Source organism: Dipodomys merriami, unplaced genomic scaffold (assembly GCF_024711535.1).
Source record: "Dipodomys merriami isolate MVZ:Mamm:240054 unplaced genomic scaffold, mDipMer1.0.p SCAF_19, whole genome shotgun sequence".
Taxonomy (NCBI): domain Eukaryota; kingdom Metazoa; phylum Chordata; class Mammalia; order Rodentia; family Heteromyidae; genus Dipodomys; species Dipodomys merriami.
Window position 1 is genome coordinate 9,896,793 of NW_027203270.1, and position 23,251 is coordinate 9,920,043.

The 23,251-nt window shown below is 43.4% G+C and overlaps 1 protein-coding gene across 1 annotated transcript in view; it reads left to right on the plus strand.

Annotated features, from left to right (window-relative positions):
• The window catches only part of Asic2 (acid sensing ion channel subunit 2), a 1,017,707-nt gene that overhangs the window by 649,009 nt on the left and 345,447 nt on the right, over positions 1-23,251 (plus strand). The window lies entirely within an intron of this gene.

Consider the following 23,251-nt stretch of genomic DNA (forward strand, 5'->3'; position numbering starts at 1 on the left):
CTAATCTCTGAGTCGTTTTTAAATTATCATTTGTGTTACTGTTGTTGGATTGCTTTTTCATGTCTCTTAGCTCATTTTGAGATAGTAAGTTACAGTTTTGATCTACTTGCTTCTCTTCTCTCTTTACACACATACACACACACACAGGGAGAAAGAGAGAGAGAGAGAGAGAGAGAGAGAGAGAGAGAGAGAGAGAGAGAGAGAGAGAGAGAGAGATCCGGCAGGGCTTCTGGTTTTAGCCATTGATCCTGTGTGTGTTTTAGGCTTATTGCTGAGTGTGTGGGTTTGAATCTATAGTTACTCTGGTTGATAACATCCAAAAGCCATACTAATTTAATCTTTTCTCTATATACGAACTGTTATTTGTTTTTATTTGAACTGCCAACTCTGCTCCATTAAAATACAGATCACTGGCTTATCTTGAGAAATTCCAGATGGCTAGCAGTGCTGAGCTCACATTTCTACATGGCAACCACTGGTTAGGGCTGAAGTCTCAGCATCCCCCAGGTATGGACCACAGGCTTTCTAGGCTATCACTGCCCCAGCCCCTTCATCATTCACACCACTTGACATCCATACCATCCCTGCCCAACATCTACATGAAAGTGTCTATGGCACTTATGACTTTCCTTCTAGGGTCACTGACATGAAGTAAGATCTATCCAGTATCCCCTACATACTCACCAGAGTTCCATGTGCTCTTTGCCTATTCATTTCTCCCATTTGAATCCAAGATGCCCAATTTTTACTGCCTCTGCCAGACCATATTTTCCTCCTAGATTTTTGCTAGTTTCCTCCATTTGGTTCCCATTCCTACATCATTCTTGAAATGATTTAGGCAGTATGTGGCCATAAGGGAAGGCTCTGGGGCCCATTAGAAACATTGAAAACATGGAGGCAAGTTTATTTCTTAATTTTTAATTGTCTTTGAGTATTTATACAAAAGAGTTTCAACACAACATAGCGGTTTATGTGTACAATGCATCTTGATCAAGTTTTAATCCTACCAAAGCAAGAGACCAGAAGCTTAGAGCAGACAGGAGCCGGTTTAAGTGGCTCAGGCAGCTGAGGAAAGAGCAAATCAAGACCCTTGTTCAGACAAAGGATCTGGAACAATCATGAGATTGTATTTTTACAGGTATTTTTACAGTCTTGTAAAGAAAGGGTAGAATCTGGATGTCGTGTAAGATTGAGTCAAGGATATATTTTGCAGATAGGGAGTTTTGCTCGCAGAATTCCTTTTGTGGGCAGCCTGCTGCTCAACTTAAGACGATCTCTACTCAACACCTACTTCTAAGTATTATTCCCAGGAAAATATTTAGACACACAGAAGAGTTGTTTACACTGCCTTGAAAAGCCTCTTGTTCTTCCATCTATACATTTCTACTGTTTCTTTTGTGTTGATAGCAATCCACCTTTGTCCAGGCAACAAAACTCCTGAGATCTCACCTCCTCCAAGATCCAAGGCTGACAGAAGTACCTCTCATCTGTGCTGTCACAGGGCTCTGAGCAAAGGAGGCATCACTTTCTCTCTTTCTTTGTTCATTGTTCTTCTCTCTCCATGAAGTGAAAAGCCCCTGGAGAACAAGAACGGGGTCTCATCAGTCTGTATCTCTCATACCTAGTATATTACAGATGCTCAAACCATGACTCTAACAGCATCTATAAACATATATACCATACCGATGAACATTGGTACCAGTGCCCAGACACAAGAGGGTCCACTGGAAACCAGTAGCCCTCCCCTGATATGCAGTGTTGAGAGCCTGGATGAATGATGGAATCTGAGCATCCTGTCAATATCTTTCATCTTCTAGGATGCCTTTTCTAATCATTGTAATTGTTTTATTGCAAGTTCCATCAGGGTGACAACATAAGGGAGTAGAAAGAGGCAGCCGGGCGTCCTGAGTTATTGTTCGGGGATGGGAACAGTGTCCATTACTCACGAACACTCGAGGACAGACAAAGGTTTTCACAATTAGTTGTCATCAATGCTCATAAATTTCAAAGAGAACATTTCAGAAGCAGGAATGTAGTCTAGACAGAAAACACAATGGAGAAGGGAGGGACATCCAACAGTGGAGAGAGGATGGGACCTAGCATTTCCACATTCCCAAGATGTAGGACCATAGGGAGGCCTAAGCATCAATGTTATGGTCTGTAGAATGGATTCATCTGCCTGGGTCTGGATTTCTCTTCTTGCCTCAGCTAAGGCTAATGAATTACCTTCTACAGCCACATCCTTAAGTAAGTGTAAGACTCCCACAGCTAGAGGCTATGGAGTTAGGACAACCTAGTAGTCAGTCCACTGTGGCCCACAGTTCTGATCCACACCATTGGTCTTTACTACTTTTCCATACATGGAATCTACAACTTTACCAGAGCTTTAGGTCATCTTATACCTAACTCCTATGTTGTTGACTAACCAATTACTCTAGTTTATTTGTTACCATTTCTGGATGCACATGAGTTTTAAGTATGCCACTGTCTAGACTTGAGACCAAATCAGTAAGAATTTCTAGGGATGGGGCTTGACTGTCAATATTTTTAGGATCCAACAAAACATTTGGTTTTTCAATTTTATACAGCAAATTGCTCCAAAGCCTCATCACTTCAAACAAAAAGTGTGCTTCTGGATCTATGTAGACCTGGCAGTGACATAGCTATGTGGTTTTGGCTCTAGGTAGATCCTGAGATTTCAGATAAGATTTCAGGGAGGGTCTGGAAGGTGTTTTTCAAGAGCCACATGGACCTCTCACAGCAAAGCAAGTGATCCGAGAGAAAGAAGGAAGTCACAGTGATGTTAGTGACCTGATCATGAAATCACACCTTATCCTTTTCATGACATCCCCTGAGTTATGCTAGATAGACTTGTTCAGTTCAGGAGAGAGGCTATATTCAGGAAATGTTTAGGGACTATCCTTGATATTGGCCACCATACCAGATGTCTGTAAAGTGCAGCCAGGGTGGAGAATGACCACTTCTAGAAGGTCCCTTTGGGTCTAAGACCTTGAACCTCCTTCCTTGGGACATTCCCCCTTTTTTTGGCGGGGGGGGGGGGTCCGGTCATGGGGCGTGAACTCTGGGCCTGGGCGCTGTCCCTCAGCTCTTCAGCTCAAGGCTAGCGCTCTACCACTTGAGCCACAGCGCCACTTCCGGCTTTTTTCTTTTTCCTTAGGTGGTGCTGAGGAATCGAACCCAGGGCCTCAGGCATGCAAGGCAAGCGCTCTACCACTGAGCCACCTTCCCAGCCCACATTCCCCTTTTAATAGACCGAAAGCGGTACAATGTTGAGCAGTTTAAGCACTATTGGTAGAGGTGGGAGTAGAAAGATGAGGAAAACTTTCAGGTACCTCCTAAATGTATGCTACCCATCACCACTTAAAAGCTCTTCCTTACCCTTCTCCGTTTTGATTCTGAAGCACTAGTGTTTATTCTCTATACAACAGCTGGAATGGCTTAGGTCTTTTTTTTAAAAACCATAATGATTAATTTTGTATAAGAAGCCTTTGTTCTGCTAGAAGATTATCCCATGGGATAGATTCTGTTACATGAAAATACTTGTTCAAATCTTTTGTTTTTTTTTTCCTTCTACATACAAAGGTTGTAGGGTTGTATGGGTCTAGTCATTTTGGGGTTTTTTTTGTTTATTTGTTTTACCATTTTTATGTCTTATTTCCATCATGTGAATCTAGTCTTCACATCACTGTTCAAAAGTGAACAATTGTCTTTCCATCATCTCACGTTAAACTCTTAAATCCTCCTTTAAACTGGCTCAGCATGAATGTCTCCTCTCTCTGTTTCTACTACCTACCCCAGCTCGGCACCTAACAGAGTACATAGGTAGGTGCTTACAAAGTATTTGCTCTATTAATGCTTGCAAATAGAAAACAAAGGCTCAGAAATATTTAGAGATGTGCCCAAGGCCATGCCATGCTACATGCTTGGGCTGGACTCCAGTGGCTCATGCCTGTAATTCTAGCTACTCAGGAGACCGTCATCTGAATAGTGGGCTTCCGTGCCAGCCAGGAAAGTCTGCAAGATTCTCATTTCCAATTAGCAAAAAGCTAGAAATGGAACTGTGGTAGAACACCAGTCTTGCACAAAAGAACTGAGAGGCAGTGCCCAACCCCTGAGTTCTAGCCCTAGTTCTGGCACAACACTTGGGAAAATAAAGACACTTTCCTGGGCCCTGAGGGCAAATAGTTGTCACATTCTGTGACTAATATTCATCTTGTTCCCTTGCATCCCATCATGTGGAGAATCATTTGTAGCACCTGCTCTAAGTCTGACTCCAGTGAACAACCAACTTTTATGGCAGTCAAGGGCTTGCTCCATTACTAGAAGAAGCTGCTAGCTTGGCTCTGTGTCATGGTGAGGAAGGCTCTTCTCAAGTAACCTTGAATTGTTCCACTTCAGACCTTTACGTAATGAGCACCTGTGTCTCTCAAAAGGGTCCTCTGAGTTTCATCTGGCCTTTGTGAATACTGACTGCTAGGCAGCTTGCCCACAGGGTGAGGTACGCTGGCTGTAATTATTTAATGATACTCCAAACCATTTGTTTGTTCTGTGACCTGTGCTCCTGCCGCTCTCCAGGGATGTCAGGAAGAAGCAAAAGACAGCTCAGTGACAGCCACAACAAGCCTCCACTGCCCTCGGGCACTAAGCCAGGTGCTCTCCTCAGCTGGGGGTGACAGGATGAGGGAGGTTGGGGGACAAATGAAGAGCAGAATGGAAATCAGAGCCCTTATCCTTGACTAATGGGTATCTCTGTGCTAATGAAGTTCCAGTCATCCATCCTTAATGAATGGTTTAAATGGTGAAAGCCATTTACTCTCAAAGAGCCTCAGTTTCCACATTTATAATACTGAGTTCTGTAATAATTTTCTCCTAGGTGAGTTGCAAATAAAAACTTCAGTGGAATTATGCATGTACATTATCTAACAACACAAGCTCCATAAGTGTCAATGTCTTCTCCACATTCCTCATTTAGTTAGAGAAAACTCAAATGCGATAGATTTAGGAGTATTTGTCCAAAGATAAACAAGGAGGAAAGACTGGGCTTTGGCAGCTTATGCTTCCAATCCCAGCTACTTAGGAGGCTGAGATCTAAGGATTGAGGTTCAAAGCTAGTTCTGGCAGATAAATCTGAGAGACTCATCTCCAATTAACTACAAAATACTGAAAGTGGAAGTGTGGCTCAAATGGTAGAGCACCACCCTGGAGCAAAATTACTGAACAAGAACTTGAAGCCTTTAGTTCAAGTCCAAGTACTGGCATATGCACACAAAAGAAAGAAAGAGAGAAAGAGAGAGAGAGAAAGAAAGAGAAAGAAAGAAAGAAAGAAAGAAAGAAAGAAAGAAAGAAAGAAAGAAAGACAGACAGAAAGAAAGAAAGAAAGAAAGAAAGAAAGAAAGAAAGAAAGAAAGAAAGAAAGAAAAAAGAAAGAAAGAAAGAAAGAAAGAAAGAAAGAAAGAAAGAAAGAAAGAAAGAAAGAAAGACAGAAAGACAGAAAGAAAGAAAGAAAGAAAGAAAGAAAGAAAGAAAGAAAGAAAGAAAGAAAGAAAGAAAGAAAGAAAGAAAGGAAAGAAAGCAGGAAGGAAGGAAGGAAGGAAGGAAGGAAGGAGGAAGGAAGGAAGGAAAAGAGAAGAGAAGAAAGAAAAGGAGTAGGAAATAATAAGAGCTGGTTTGAGAACTTTTTCTGGTCACCTACTAGCATTCACCATGCCCCTTTCTTCTTCCCTGAGTTTTTAAAGGAAATATGAATTGCAGCCAGAGAATCGGTTCCAAATGAATGCCTGAATTTCCTATGGGCAAATCAGGCCTGAGACTTCTTCCCTTCACCGGTTACACTTTTGCTGTCAATTCTTCCGGTGGTTTTCAAGGCCCCTAAAACTGTTCCCCCAGGCTCCCCACCACACTCCTGCCCTTCATATTTATCATCCCCTCCTTTCTCTCCTTCCTGCCTTCCCAGACAGTGGTGCAGACAAAAAGACCATTTATAACAGTCGTTCTGACAGCTGGACATTATTTAATTACAAGGGCTGGCAGCCACATAGTGTGCTGGAGGCTATTTAAAGTTCTAGATGGCAAGAGGAGAAATTAGGAAACTTACAACTCTTGGAGGGCAGCAGTGAGGAAAGCCAGGATGGGCAGGCCCAGGATGGACTCTCAGGTCACCTATGCCAAAGTGGTCTTTCTGAGTCCTGACCCAGAGGTTTATAGTCTCTGAGGAAGAAGGCAGAAATGTGAAAAGCCTCTGAAGGCATCTCAAGGTGAGGTGCAGAGCACTCAGTAGAACTGCTGGCATAAATCAGGAACCATGTTTTACAAACCAAGGGACTCAAAGAAACATAGATCCCATGGTTTCCCTTATTTGTAATATCTAGTATATGTATGAGTCAAGCAGAAATGGTCAGATAAGTTGATGTTAAGCAAAATGAACCCCAAGTTAATGACTTAAATGTTTTTTCTTTCTTGCTATAGTGTCTAACAGATTTATAAGGTGATTTTTTTGTTGCTTTGTATGTCCCTCCCCCACGGTATAAACCCTGTTTTCACTGTATTTGATGCTGGTATAATTTGTGGAGAGGAAGGGAAAAAACAAATTGTTTAAATAGGGATACAGGTGGACCCATTGCACCAATGAGATGTACAAGATGTTATGTTGTAAACAAACTTTACAACTTTCGCTGGGGGGTTGGGGAGGATAGGAAGGGATGGTAAGGGGAAACAAAGGAGGAGGCTACAATGCTTGATAAGAAATGTACTCATTATGTTGCCCATGTAATTGTAACCCCTCTGTACAGTATTTTCACAATTAAAAACAAAAACAAAACAAGGGACTGAGGCACAGAAAGCCGAAAAGACTTGTCTAATCCTGAGGAAGTCATTTAAGCATGCTGAGCCTTGTTGTCATCTCTCTGAGTGAGACACACTTCCTATTTCTCCACACATCAGCCACACAATGGCAGTGTCTCCTTAGGGGTGTGAACCACCACATGTTTTTCTGTGTATACCAGGAATATGATCATGGGTGGCAATGTTTGGTCATCTGGTCAACCCCAGGAGAGCCATTAACTTTCCATTTAGCTGTGGCAGTTATGATTTGCTGGTTTGGGGGTATTTCCAGCCAGTTGAGAAGGATAGGTACTCCTCCACAGAGGGGCCTATGCTAGGCAAGTCAAGTGAGCCTCAGAGCGTTATGTCTCAGAGAACCAGAGGCAAAAGCTAAGTATGAATACAGTTACGCCAAGTATCATAATAATAGCTTTATGAGTTGAAGGCTGTTTTCACCATTGTGGTTATTCCTATTACCATGTCAACATTATGACATTTCTATGAGATGTAGTTTATTTACAAGGGAGGACACAGAAGATTAGGAAAGTGAACTACACCCTATACTTCCCTAACCATTAGTAGGACCACGGCTCAAAGTTGACTTTATATCGTTGTGTTTCTACCACAGCAGTGCCTCTCAATCCAGATTGCCCATTAGAATGCCCCCAAGGAATGTTTAAAACACACGGAGGCCTCCATCTTACTGCAGACCAATTTTAAGATCTCTGGAAGGTAGGATAGTCCTAGTATCAACTTCCTTTCAATGTGTCTAATGCTGAGTGACTCTGGTGGGACAGATTTGTGCTTGTACCACCTTGTCTGGTGTTTGACATCTGTAAAGTGACCCACTCCCATTCCTCTACTGCTGCTGCTGCCAGAGGGGTCTCAGATGACCATGACAGGCAAAGTGTGGGTGGCCAGGGCCAGAGCCATGTACCACTTCAATTGTTGCTCCAAGGACTCACTGTGGTTTTCTTGGTGACCCTGCTGGAATATTCTCTTGCAGGAAGGCTTAGTTCCTGTCAGTGGCCCTAGAGATCACTCTGAAGCAGATTGACTTGGGCTAGATTGCTCATTTCAGCAACCCCAAATGGCAGGTGGACATTTCCTTGCAAGTTGAGTATGGAATGGAGTTTAGCATGCAGAAGTTGGTTAGGACAGACCCTGGGAATCAGCGTCTGGGAAAGTTGGCAGACTAAGTCCATGCAGAAAGAGATTTGGGCTGTGCCACAGCATCAACTCCAGTAGTACTTGCTTGGGAGCCAAGGAAAGACCCTCCTTTCTAGGGGGTTGGATATTGATTCTATCAGAGCATAGAACCAAGCCACTTTGGTAGGGACTTTTTGTTTACCTTCCTCTACAATATCATTGACACCTTCACATCCTCCAGAATATTACCTTGGGGATTAATCTTCATACCCTGCTGGTATGCTTTCTCTTCCTTTTCCAGGTGGGGTTCTGGATGCCACAGGAGCAACTCCCCTGCCCTTCCAGCCTCCCTGGCCTTACCAGTATTTGGAAGCTTGTCACCAAGTCATACTGTCTCAACCTCAGGATCCAAGGAAGGAGTTTCTTTCCCTTGAGTTTATAGTGAAACCCAGGAGAGCAAAACCAGAACTTTCAATGAAATGATATGTTGCCATTATCCTGGGATGCATAATATAGATGTGGCTGTTCAAGGGGAAGGTGGGATGGGTGTGATTCTTCTATCTAAAGGCAAGTCAAGGGGGAAAATGCCATGTAGGAAAAGTTTAAGAAAGATGCTGAATGGCCAGGTGCTGGTGGCTTATGCCTATAATCCTCGCTACTCAGAGGCTGAAATCTGAGGATCAAAGTTCAAAGCCAGCCTGGGAAGAAAAGTCTGTGATACTCTTATCTCTAATTAACCATCAGAAAAACAAAACAAAACAAAAAGCAGTAAGGAGACCTGTGGCTTAAGTGGTACAGCTCCAGCATTGAGCAAAAAGGCTAAGAGGTAGCACTCAGGCCCTGAATTCAATCCCAATAATTGGCACAGGCACACACACACACACATGTTGAACTTCAGGAGGATTTTGAGGAATGAGTACAAGTTTTCCTAATGGATACAGCGGGAAAAATCATTCCAGGCTGAGTTAGAGGCAAAGGCTGGTTATCCAAACCTGTTAGCAAACAATATACACTGCTGAAGTATTGCTCAGGCAATGAAGTGGTAGGGATAGAGGACCCAGGAGAGGAGGCTAGAATGGTAGGCCAGGGAAAAAATGGAGGTCTCTGTAATTATGCAAAGGAACTTGGACCTTGCCTTGAAGACAATGGCTCCCCACTGAAGAGCTCTCAGCGTGAGTTGTCACATTTTTTAAATGTATGACATAATAAAAAGGATTCTCTGTCCTCTTCTTCCCTAATCCATCTTCTCTTCTCTGGCCTTGCCATAAACTCACAAAAACAAATGTCTCTTTTGCCCAGTGCTGCTCTGATTTCTCTGTCTACCCCCAGTTGGATATGAATAAATAAATAAATTCACCTTGCTATGGCAAATCTCTCTGGACTCTATACACTGCTAGTTGTTGTGCTTTTTCCTTAGGCCAACAAATTCATAGCCATGGAGACTGTCACACTGAAAGGAGGCTAGGAAATTCTCTCCTAGGACCCCCTTGCTCCGAGGAAGGCCATGATGTTTTCAGAGGGAAAATGAACCGTCTAAGTACACACAGGTTCAATGAGATGGATAGAATTGGCCCAGTCGCTTTACCACATGTCAGGTCAGTTTATTATATCCCTGTTATTCCTGTTCTGGGAAGCAAAGTCAGTCTTGAACAAAACAGTGCCATTGAAAATTTCCTACGCTCCCAAAATCTTTTAACTATATCCCTTCTTCCCTGCAGGATTCTTTCATATACCCTACCCTAGTACACAAAACCTTCCTATCTACTGAGACCTCTCTGAAGAAAACCTCTGCTTTGTGTGCACACACACATGCAGGTCCTAGTGCTTGAACTCAGGGCCTGGGAGCTGTCCCTGAGCTTTATTGTTCAAGGCTAGTGCTTGACCACTTGAGCCACAGCTCCAGGACTTCCCTTCCTCAGGCTGACTTTCAACTGTGATCCTAGAATCTTAGGCTTCTGAGTAGCTAGGATTACAGGCGTGAGCCACCAGCACCTAGTAGGTAAAAACTTCTGTTTTGTTTTTTAAAATCATGGCCTTTCATCCCATCAAAACAAATTGCCCTCTGCTCTATTCCTGCTATTAGTGATTTCCAGGAAAAAGTAGAAATCACACTAAACTGAGACCTAAAAGGCAATGTTCAAACTCTGCTACTTTCTCCGACTGTGGGCAAAAACCTTAATTCCTTCATGTGTAGTTGATACTCATTCAATGTCCCTTTCAATCCAGATACACTGGAGTTCTACTTCACCCAGTGGCTAGCAAAAGTTCTTTTCAAGCTTGTAAACACCAACTGCACATATCTCCTCCCAACTCTCATTTGGTGTTTGTAGCTTCAATTCAGTCATGGTGGGAATAATTTTATCAGGAAAATGGACAAATGCTACCAGTCAAAATGGTTTTTTTTTTGGGGGGGTGGGAAATCATCCCTTTTACTTCTCTGTCAAAAACAAGTGCATACATTCTCACAATGATTACTGAAAACACATGATACTTTAGCCAAAGGAAAAGATTTCTGATAGGTCAGTAGGTAGAGATAGAGGCTTATTTAGGGTAACATAACATGGCCCTCCATTTCCTACCCCATGTCTTTGGTCCCTTGTAGTTCTGTCCCATAGAAATTCTATACCCTTTTCATCCATCTTCTGGTACTAAAATTTTACTCCCAGTGTTTGACAAAGAACACACCTGTTTCTGTCTCTACAGAGACAGTTGTTCCCCTAACAGCATGAGCCATGTCTTTCCCACTACAACAGAATCTTGCCAACAATGGCTGTTTAACAGACAGCTAGTCAAGGGATACATTGCACTTAACAACAGTGTACAACAAGATTGTTTTAGTTACTATTTTTGTTGGAAATCCAAACTTATGATGGTGAATTCACATGGCAAAAAAATGATACATAAAGAAAAGTGAAACTTCCCATTCTGCATTTCTTATTCTTTTATTACCACTCCTAATCCAAGACAAACTGCATTACCAGTGTTGTGTGCATCCTCCCAGAAATAGTCCAAACATATACAAGGCGCTAACTCTACAAAAAGAACAATTTGGATTTTGCTCAAATGGGAAGGAAGTACACTGTTGTGTACTCATTTTTCTTAATTGATCTCAGAGATAGTTCCATCAACACAACTAGGCCAACCTCATTCTTTTTCAAGGCTGTGTAATAGTTCATCAGATAGATGGATCATATTTTATGTAACCTATGGTTGATGGAAATTTCAGTGGCTTCCTGTGCTGGAATTTGCCAAGAGTGCAGCAATTAGTGTACTGGTACATATATCTTTTTCCACATAGACAAGTACATTCGTGAGAAAGCACACCTGAAGAAAGACATCACTGGAGCAAGCAATAGATATTTCTCAAATTTTGATAGATAGCACTGCATTTTCCTACCACGTACACAGACCTGAATGGTGTTTTCTCTCCAGAAATTTGTATCTGCTGCTTCGATCTTACTTGTTCTTTGCTTCCACCCTTTTCTGGCCTTAGAGGTCCCAATCATAATTTTTAATAGTTATCCTACCAGGCGCTCGGAAAGGAAGACTGGCTTTGTGCTGGTCTTGAGGCAATGAGGCTGGACCAATCACTCATTTCCCTGGTGAACAAGCTCCTCAGCCTCAGTGGGCGTTCCTCTTGGCCCGATCACTTTTAGCACACCCAGTTCAATCTCCTCCAGCTGCTTCCCTCTCATCACTGCCTATAGATCTGCGAGATTGTGGGGAGACCCAGCACACACACCACACATCACAGCCGCCCTCACCAGGGCAGGGAGGAGAAACACTCATTAGCACAAGCACTATTTCCCCTTCTAGGTCTGATAGCTCTGCTTTTTTTTTTAAGCAGAGAATACACCTTCATTTCCTAAGATGATATATTTTTGTTTAGTCCTATATGTCACCCTTGAAGCAGAATAGAGAAACTGAGAACTAGAGTGAGGTTTTGTTCAAGTAGGATAAAACCAGAAACCCTGCTATTCCTGACTCTTACCCTCCTGATACCTATTCTGCATGCATCAGCCATTCTTGACTCTTACCTTCCTGATATCTGTTCTGAATGGTGGGGCTTCAAACTGGGGAGAAATATCTAAAGAAGATTGGCAAGTTAGGAAAGGGATATTCTTTCCATAGTTAGGCAAGTCCACAATACCCTTAACATAGTCACACTGGAGCATACCATCACCTACACATACACACATAAGTAAATGGAGTAGAACCTCCTGCCTCTAATTCTGAGATGGTTCAGGCAGCAGAGCAGGGCTGTCCTGGCTGCATACACAGGATAGGTAGAACCTGGAGCATAGCTGATCCTTCCCTGAAGACTCTATTCCAGCCTGCCTTCTTCACTTGACAGGACCAGTCTGCAAAGAGAACTTCACCCAGGGATGGCCAAACTCAGTGGACTCACCCAATGAATGAGTGCCCTGGATTATGTAACAACTGTTTTCTCCAAGGGGAGGGCAGTCAGGAGGGAAATAAGCATAGGAATGGAGGTGGTGGAGGTATGGGTCTGCTAGAGCAGATCTCCTTTCTCAATAGACATCAGGATGAAGGACTTTGAAGCCTGGGCCCTGATTGCACGAACTGACATTTCTTTGTACCCTCGTGCCTAAAGCCACAGAACCCTCTGAGTATTTCCTCTGGAGGAAACTCAAGTCTCATAAAGGTCCCCATGATTTTCTTTATAGACGAAAAACAGCATGAACAGAAGGAATGGACATCAAGAGTAATGCTGATGCAGTGAGTAGAAGGTAGAGAGACAAATAACAATTCAACCCAAGAAATGCTTTTAACACATAGCTTGTTTGGAGTGATCTGCCTAGCGAAGTGATGATTTCTTGAACATTTAATTAAGAACAAAAAATTGGGCAGGATTTCAAGGATTCAAGATTTAGTCTTTGTGGATACTAACATTTCACAGTCTCAGTTGGGCTCTGGTGGTTCACACCTGTAATCCTAGCTACTCAGGAGGTTGAGATCTGAGAATCGAGGTTCAAAGCCAGCCTGGGAAGGAAGGTCTGTGAGATTCTTATCTCTAATTAACCAGAAAAAGAAAGTTGGAAGGGGAGCTGTGGCTCAAGTGGTAGAGCACTAGCCTTGAACAAAACAGCTCAGGGTCAGCACCTAGGTCCTGAGTTCAAGTCCTAGAATCTCTCTCTCTCTCTCCCTCTCTCTCTCCCTCCCTCCCTCCCTCCCTCCCTTCCTCTCTCTCTCTCTCTCTTTCTCTCTCTCTCTCTCATAGTCTCTGGGATGAAAGATTCTATAAGACATCCCCTCCTGAATGAGGAAATTGACAGATCTTATCCAACACCAAACTCCTGAGCCCTACTGCAGAGTGCATGTGTTCCAGGCCCATCTGTATCGTGACCCTAGTACAGAGCTCCTCTTCACCCAGGAACAGCCATTCTCTAAGCAAAGGACTGGAATCCTTTCAGTCTTCCCTCCCTGTCTTACCTACCTTCCTTCCTTCCTTCTTTCCTTTCTTCCTTCCTTCTTTCCTTCCTTCTTTCTTCCTTCCTTTCTTCCTTTCTTCCTTTTCTTCCTTTCTTTCTTTCTTTTTTCCTTTCTTCCTTCCTTCCTTCCTTCCTTCCTTCCTTCCTTCCTTCCTTCCTTCCTTCCTTTCCTCCCTTCCCTTCCCTTTCCATCCCTTTCCTTGCCTTGCCTTTCTTTGCCTTCCTTTCAGTCTTTCCTTCCCTCAACCTGTGTTGAAGCATTAAGCTGTCAAGCTCACAAGCTTACTCAATGTCCATCAGAGGTGGGAGGCAGCTGTGGTATCAGTTAGATCCCAAATAAGTATGTCATTGCCATCCCCCAGAAGAGGAGGAGAAAGTATCTTGCAGAGATGAACAGGCTGTGGAGCTTCCTATTGGCAGTGTCAACTGTGCACAGGAAAAGAACGTGTCACTCACTGGGATCATCCATCTTGAAGCCAGAGCCACTCCCAACCCAGGTCTCCCACCGTCAGGATTTGACAAATGGTAAAATAAACTCAGCATGTACAGACGAATGAGGGAGCCCCCAGCTATTAAAAAGCCATTGCTATGTCACGGCAACTTCACAGTGTTCCATCCTCAGCTGTCTGTGTGGGCAAAGACAATGAGGGACACCTGCAGTCAACAGCTTGGCCTGGGGCTTGCTTAGTTCCCAAACTGCCCAGCATGTTGCGGGTACCTCCAAATATCCCAGGATACTCAATCTTAAAAAATAATCAAGCGGTAAAGAGGAAAACTCAGAAGAGAAGATAGGGGAGACTAGTGATATTAGGAGCGAATTATTTTCTGGCAATAGCCTGGAGTACCAAGAGCAAAAAAGAATAAGTGAGAGATCAGATTGTTCTGAGTAATGGTCCAAGCTTGGTCAATTTATTCAGTGAGGGGAGGACAATGAGAAAATTAATGAATTACACTTCTGTGAAGACTCTTACTCCGTGTAGTTTATCTTTGGCTTTCTTGCCAGCCTCCTGAAATGGGTGGGTGAATTACCTCCACAGCAACAATATCTCAAAACATGTGCCTGACCCATATCACACAGAGCTGGGCTCAGCAGATACCCCTGTACCAACAGCAAATGCAAGGCAGTGGCCTCCAGTCAACAGATAAGCAATCACCCTAGAGGTACCACCTGACAGAATGATATGGACCACAGCTTCCAGTTCCCATCACTGGCCAGAACTGGATGCACACCATTATGGCAATGATATTCCTTATCTAATGCATCTCACCACCCAGGGCCAGACAGGCTTCGGTTAAAACCGGAGGAAGAAGCATGGGAGAGAATCTCAAATACCACACATAGGCTTTCAATCAATTTCCAGAAAGATGTTCAACCTCAGGGTCACCAGGACAAAATGAGATCTGAATCCTTTCTCTCACCTACTGCCCTCCCTTTGCTCCCTCTGCTCTAATATTCCTTAACCACCCCTTCCTCTATCTTTAAAGAATCCAATGCCCATTAATGGAAGTACTGAAAAGCTGTCCTATTGTCTAGTCCAAGTTCATTCCCTATTAGCTGAGCCCCACAGAAGGGCAATGACCTGCCCAAAGCCATGGAGTCAATCGGTGCCATGAAGGGGAGAGCTAAGGTTCAATCCAGACACCCGGTGAGCAGTCTGACGGCCTCCCACTAGCTATGGGAAGTTGCCTAGGGAAACACATCAGGGTACCACAGGCAAATGGTGGGTCCCGCTGACAGGCAAGAATGAGACGAAGCTGCATTTTCTGATTAGAAGTAAGGATGGAGAGAGAAAAGGGAGTCCCAGACAGAGGGGGTCAGAGGAGAGGAGGAGACTCTTTGGGCTTTGTTTGATCTGCATATCCAGGGAACATTAAAAGATGTCATTTTTGAGGAGTAAAGTGGGGCCTAATGTGATTTCAGTGACAGAATCAAATTAAAATTTAAAAGAGAAACGTGTTCGGCATGTTCAGTGAAAATGGATCTCGTTAAGGACCTGCTTTCTCTCCAAGAGTCCTGAGAAGACCCTGGTGGACCTGCCTGCAGAGTAACTATGGTTTCAGTGGACACCTGGGCCATACATATAACAAAGAAAGACAAAAGGAACTCACTGTGGCACCCATCCCCCTGGTGAGTACCAGACTAGCCCAGACTAATGAGAAGAGGACAGAAGGAATCATCCCAGCCAGCTGGCCAAGAGTCTGTCCAGATCCATCCTCTAAGAACTCAATGGCTCCACCCTTCTTTTCTTCTGACCTGGTCCTCCAGAGCTCTACCCTCCAGATCCTCAATGCTATTGCATGGTTTAGCCTCTTGGATCTGCTCCTCTACCTTGGATAAGGCCTCCTAAGCATCTCCCTTTCTTTACTCCTCTTGTCTCTTACTTATTCATGTCTCTTTGTATCCATACATGTCTCTTTAGAGCCTATATTCCCTATCTAAAGTCTTAAGATGGATATTGGGAAAATCAAGCAGGGGGGTAAGACAGGGGAGGTACAGAAGGTATTGCAGGAACTATATATTACTTAAATGTTACAGCTTTCTCTACAAATTTCATACTTCATAAGGAAGAATTCTAATTGAAGAAGTATATCAAGAGAAGAGTGCCCTGCAAAGGTGTTTAGGACTATAAAACTATTTAGTGGCAGGTCCAAGAATAGAATGAAGTTCTACAGGAGCTACATTTAAGGAATCACTCTGGGGGCCCGTTATGAGATTATAATTGGCACCTCAGAGTTCAGGCTTTCCTAAATGATGTTCCTTAAACAACAGCCTATACCTCATCTTAGCACTGACATAAAGCTAAGTATGAGAAAATGGACTGGTGTCTGACTCTGTAGAGTTTACATTGTCAGGAGTCTCATTTGTCTATTTAGGCAAATTCACAAACAAGCAAGGTTTGTGCCCAAAGGAACAAACAGTTCAGGGTGCTCAGAAATGTGGAGTGATAGGGTGGAGAAGGCTAATGAGCTAAAGGTTAGAAAGGGATGATCAGGGTTGAGGGCAGAAGGAGTAATGTGGAACTCTGAAGCAGAAGTGAGTGGACTTGTAGAACCTGATGTTGGGTAAGCAAGGCCTTGGTTACCAAAAAAAAAAGCACAAGAGCTCAGCCCCGAGGTAGCCAGAGCAGTCCTGCTGAGAAGTGGTGCAGAAATAGAGTGGGAAAATGAGTGAGTAGTATGGAGGCATGTGGCTAAGAGATCAAATGGGCCATAGTCCTGTTGCAATCAGGATGGAGTTGGGGGCATTTAAGAAAGCTTGTTGATTGATGGACGGCTACTTAATGGTGCTAATGGCTTTAATCAACGGAAAACATCTCAATAAAAACAAATGATTAGTCTTTATAATAGAAGTGTCAATGAACCCTTAATGAATGAGTTTGCTCATTCTTCTTCCCGAGGCATTTAGTCTTGGATGAGAACATTTAGGAACTTAACCCAGAGTCCAGGCTTCTCCTGCCTGGGAAGCTGAATTATACTGAGTGCCTTGATAACCCCTTCTAGAGGTACTAACTATTCCTTCTATGACCCCATCTCCATAGAACCCTGTCCATTCTCCTTAGCCTTAGTACCTTAGTCCAAGTACATTGAAGGTACAGGAATCAAAGACTCGTACTGGGAGCTAATAAGAAGGCATCTAGACCATAGCACCTTACTGAGCCTCTGCTGGGAACAGGCAGGTAGCGGATCATTGCACATTCTTCCTTACCGCAGTTACACCAAGTTGTCTCTAAGCTCCCTAGTACCACTACTCCCCCATAGCTCCTGTTCCTGGCCCACTCTAGCCACATCCGCCCCTTCTTCATCTTTAAGCTCCTACTCCCTTCTGTCTACCCTTGGGCCTGTCAGAAGATTTCAACTTCTCTCCTCCTTCCCATTATCCATCTCATATCTTCACCCAGAAGCGGAAATGATGAGCCAGGCTGCCTTCCTCTTGACCTCTGTGTTTCCACCCATCCCCAGAGATCGAGTTCTTCTCCAGCCCCCAGGACAGCAGGAAAAGCAGAAAACCTTTGTTTCTACTTGTAGATATTACATAGCATTAACCTGAGTAAATTAAGAGTGTCTTCCTTATTGTCTGACCTTAGGCAAATGTATTGATCTCTCTGGGCCAGCCTCTCTGTGAAGGAAAACTAATGTGGTCCTCAAGGACCACGGGAGGGGTAAGGGCAGGAAACCATGTAGATTGGCTTCTAGTACAATGTCTCACTCAATGGTGGCCCCTCAGGAAATGTCCCTCTACTCTGCAGTTACCATGAGCGATTTGGGGTCAGTCAGGGTCATGGACTGTGGCATCCTTCTGAGCAACAACAGCATCCCAAGAAGCCCTGCTGGTCGCTCAGATGCAATGAAGCCTGACATCCCATGTGGAGCAGAGCAATACAATGAATTCCCACTCCTTCCTTTTTCAGTTTGGGAGAAAGCAATAGACAACCAAGGAGGGCTGGAAAATGGCCCACCCAGGCTTGGGCTGAATGAACGAAGCAAACATAACAGACAAAAGGGTCCAGTGTTCAAAGGCAGCTTAGAATTTTTAGTTTTTTAAAACTTGAGTCATAGCCCTCTGGTTTGATCAGACCCTAAGCCAGCCTCTTTGGAGAGCTGTTTATAGATGGAGATCTTCGGTACACCCTCCACTCTAGAGCTAGTGAAGGATATTCGCTTTCATCTCATCCTCAGAGTGGTGTTACAGAAGTTGCTGGGCGTCATCCCATTTCACAGATTAGGACATTGAGGGTTAAGAGTCTGGCCTGAAGACTCACTCAGACCCTTGCTCAGAATCACCTGATGGCTCTATCATAAAGCTGATAGTGCTTGGAGTAGCCCCCTAGACCTAAAAGAAAAGCATAGCACCTTCTTCTCCCTTCCCTACCAGCATCTCTACCTCCAAAATCATCTTGGCAGGCAGGCTCATTTGTCCAGTGAGGGAGTCTATTTGAAAATTCCCTTCCAATTACCATTTTAATTAACATCAGATTGACACGACAGACCAGCTCTGAACAATCTGGCCTGAGTTAGTTATTCTGATATTCGTTTGGGTATTCACAATTTAGAAAAACTTTTTTAAATATATTTTTTAAACCACCTCCAAGTTTTTCTAATCATTCAAGGACAAATAGTAACAACCTTATACTCCAAATCTGAAACAACAGGGTAGAAAATCGCTGTTCAAATGAACATTCTAAGTAGGTCTGAAAGACCCAGGCCACAATGGCCGCTTTGGAGATACATCCTGGATCCACTCCATTTTTTAGCATCAACTTGACTGTGATCATTCATGCATTGTTATTCATTTGCTCATTTCCACAAATTTTTTCATGTATTTTGATTATTACTCTTCCTTTTCTTGTGGGACTGGGAATATACAACTCAAGGCCCCACACTTACTAGACAGGCACTCCACCCGTGAAATAGACCTGCAGCCTAGGCTAGCCTGGGCTATGATCCTACTACTTTTGCTTCCCCGGGTGATAAAAAAAAAAAACATATGCCACTACACTCAACCATTGATTGAGTTGGAGTCTCATAAACTTCTTTTTGATCCCCCTGGGCTGGCCTCAAACTGTAATGTGCCATCTCTGCCTCCCAAGTAGCTAGGGTTACATTCTTGAGCCACCACACCCAGACACTTCCACTTTTTTTATTTTTTACTTTTTGCTGATCCTGGGTCTTGAACTCAGGACCTAGGAGCTGCCCCTGAGCTTCTTTTGCTCAAGGCTATGGTTCTACCACTTGAGCCACAGAGCAACTTCCAGTTTTCTTCTATTTATGTGGTGCTGAGGAATCAAACCCATGCATGCAAGGCAAGCACTCTACCACTGAGCCACCTTCCCAGCCCAGCCACTTCCATTATTCACTTTTCTGTTCTTTTATTCATTCTCTCTCACACACAAACCTACCCGTTCACCCACCAGTATTCTGTGAATACCTTCGGTATGTCAGACACAGCTCCAAACATCTTGTCTATTGACATTATCTGAGCAATCTCCTTCACTCCTAGACAACACTGGCTGGACACAAAGGAAACCTGCCTTACAGAGTTTATAAAAACATCCTCAGCCCAGGAAAAGCTACAAAGAGAAAGATGATGCATTCAGTAATACAGACAAAGGTGGAGGAAAGGACCTGGACCAATCTGGGGGTCCAAAATTGGCAAAAAGGGAGGAGATAAATGGGCAGAAAAATGGACACTAACATCCCACAATATGGCTGAGCCCTGAGACTACAGCCTGGTCATATGGGACCATACTAAGAGGCCAGAAGGAGTTAGGGGCATGGGATGTAGAAGGACCATCTTATGTGGAAACCATGAATCCCAGATGAGTTTGCTTCTCAAAAACAGTAGTTCTCAAACACTGACCTGTAGAAGAAGTATGTCTTTTAGCTGACTTGGACCATTCTGTTTTTCTCAAATCAGAGAGGAAAATGATTAACAAGATTAGAGTTCTTTCAATATTTTCCTTCTCTCATGTAAAATTTTAAACCGAGTGCTCCTATTCATGTAGACTGAGTCTGGCATAACATGGTGTCGATCCAACATAAAAACATATGCTTTTCACCTGGACGCAGGCACCTGCATCCACGCTGTGGTTTCTGGAGCTGGGTCCTCCGTCACTTTGACCCATGCTGCTTAGAAGGGCAAACTAGTAAGGAAATGACCAATGCATCCTGGCTTAGGTAGGCCCTTATTTAGATACTAACCTTCCTCAGGAGAGACCAGCAACAGGGCTCATCCATGTGAGGGCTACCACATATCATCTTTAAAGTGGACCTCTAAACTGACCACTTGCCACTATCTGTCCACCTTTCATCGCTCAACAGAACACATTCCACTCTGCTGAGGGCTGTTAGAGAGAACTGCCCAGGACTAGTTTAGACTAGTACCAGCTGAGCTAAACTACATCAATTAGCAAGACTTGGATGAGTGGAAGGAAGAGAGGCAGATGGTCTGAATCAAGCCAAGCAAGGCTAGAACAGAGCATAGTTGGCTACAGACCACTTCAGCCAGGATAGTATCTTGGAGGACCATTTCTGCATGACACCTGGCTCAAATACATCCTAAGACTTTTCTCTGAGGCTCCATTGCATATATCTCTCCCCCACATAAGCCAAATTATCCATCTCCCTCTGTTATCATCTCCCTAAGATATCACCCTTTATTAGAGCTTCAGAGAATATTGCTACCTGATGTAAACTTTTTCCTAGCCAGGCTTCCATCTGATCTGGATGAGTTAATTAGTGGAGAGGGAGTGCAATGATCATGGCTGGGAAATAGCCAAGGCTATCTGTGAGCACCTATCAGTCGCTCCCGTTCTGGCCATAGTCCTAATTTTAGTGATAAGATTAGGGTCAGGGCTAGCCTTGGTGTTTCCTCAACAAATTAAGTTGAATCCCTAGGCTTTCCCAAAGAAGGAAGGTTTCTGCACAGAACACTTGGGTCTTTGAAGGCTGCTCCGGTTTCTGTCCTGAGACCTCCAGAAAGATGCCCCTCACATGGCTGAAGGACTATGAATTGAATATCAAAGTTTGTGGCCTCTGGAAATTCAGGGCCAGATCATTCCCCTCACCATCTTTTCTATCAGTCCTCTGAGCATCTCCCCTCTGCCCTCTCCTCTCCCATGCTGTTTGTTCCCCTCTTGGGTAACTTTTCTATTCTGTCTTTCCCCCTGGGACATCTAAGAAGGACTAGGAAGGTAGAGCAGAAAGGCAAAGAGGGCTGGAGTGGAGATATGAAACAGTAATAGAGAGGGCAAAGATGGTCAAAGTACATTACGTGCATGTATATGAAAATATCATGATGAAACATCTTAGTACAGTTTCATAAGCCCTAACACCATTCTGCCATCAAGACTGATGCGGTGTTTGGTGGTTTCTTCATGCTTCCTTCAACCCTGCCAATGATTTCTTTGTCCATTGCTCCTTTCTTCTCAAGGTGTGGAGGTTAAAGGCAATGTTGTTCTGGTAGACAAAGGGGAGAGAAAGGAGGATAAATATTGTTGATTAATAATTAATAAGGATCAGATGACCTGAAAAAATTGAATGGCTTTAGTTTGAATATGGTCTGTCCCCACCAAAACTCATTTTGAGGCAAAGCAGTAGTATTGGGAGATTGGGCCTAGCAGTAGTATTCAGGTCATGGGGTAAAAGCCTCATAACTGATGAATGCCTTTATCACATGGAAGGTCAGATTAGTTAGCACAAGATAGGTGATCACAAATTACACTGTCCCTAACACCTGTGTTTTACATCTGCATGCACCCATTTGATCATTTATTGTTCCAGAGGTCGTCTCTGACAACGAGCCCTTGATCTATTCAGCCACCAGAAGAATGAATCAAAATAAAACTTCCTTCTTTTACAAAGTTCCCAGTCCTAGCTATTCCCATATAGTAACAGAAAGCAGCCTAAAATAGGAGGCAGTTCTACCATGCTCTTAACATGTTGCTTACACATACAAATTAATGTGCAGCCCACATTTTAAAGATGATAATATAGCTAAGTGTTGATGTCATAGCCAAGCCACCATAGTGGCTTCATTTGGTTACATGATGCCAAAGTAGCCTCTTCTCCTCATTACCCATCTCTTGTGTTGCGAAATGAAAATCATAACAAAAAACAAAAGCCACAAATGGAACAGAGATAAGTCATTGAATTAAATGATGTTTTTTCATTTTCTTAAACATACTTTAGTTGATCTGATTTATGTGCATAGGCCCAGCCATCACCTCCTGCATGTTAAACTCTGCCCAGGATCTGAGAGGGGGGAGGAGGGGAGAACTCATGGGAATACACCCCCCCCCAAAGATTCAGGGCATGCATGTCCCTGGTCATATTAAAGATAGGAAAGGGCTGGGTGGCCTTAACTGCCTTCCCAACATGAGCAGGAAGGATTTAGAAATGATGTCATCCTGCTGACATTCAGATGCCATTAAATATCTTCTTTCAGACTTAATTGCCACCTAGCATCTTCCTTGTCCTGGCTGGCCTATGATCCAAGACCTAAACTGTCCTAGCTACAGATTACAGGTTGCTACCTTGCCAATTCTCAAAATTCCTTGGACTTGCTTGGTTTGTAGGTGCTGGCATTTTTGCATTAAATTCATTTAGAGTAAATCATTTATCCAATCTAATTTCCTCTGTCTATAAAGGCTTGTGGTTCAAATTGTTTCTCTAATCAGACTGTTTCATTATCAACATTATTGGATTAACTTGATTAATATTCGTAGGATCTGATAGAACTGTTCCTTTGGTCCCCAGTTGCTGGAAGAAAACATAAAGTTGAGAATTTCAGAAGGATCAGGACTATGCCTGCCCAGAAGGAAGAATCATGGGAGTATCAGCAGGCTGACTCCAGGGATGGAAAAAAAATATAACTCTTGAAGGGAGTCTTAAATGATCAAGATCCATTGGCCAACTGTATCAAAGATATTTCACGGTTAATAACAATTGTCATTATTTGAATGCCTGCTGGCTCTAACAGCTTTGAGAGCTTTATATAAAATAACAGTTATTAGAACAGCCTTGGAATCCAAGTGCTTGGGTTCAAATCTTAGCTTAGTCACTTATTATTGAGTGACCTTGAATACTGAGCTACTGACCTTTCTCTGAGCTGATTTCCTCATGGAACTCTTCATCCAGTGCCCAGCACACATCAAGTGTTCACTCAAGGTCAGCTATTGCTATTATTACCTCTTGCTCCCACTGGCTAGAGTCTGTGTTGTGATCTCTATTATACAAGTGAGAAAACTAAGACTCAGAGAAATTAATGCACTGGGTTACAGGGATCAGAAATGGTAGAACTGGGAAGGTAG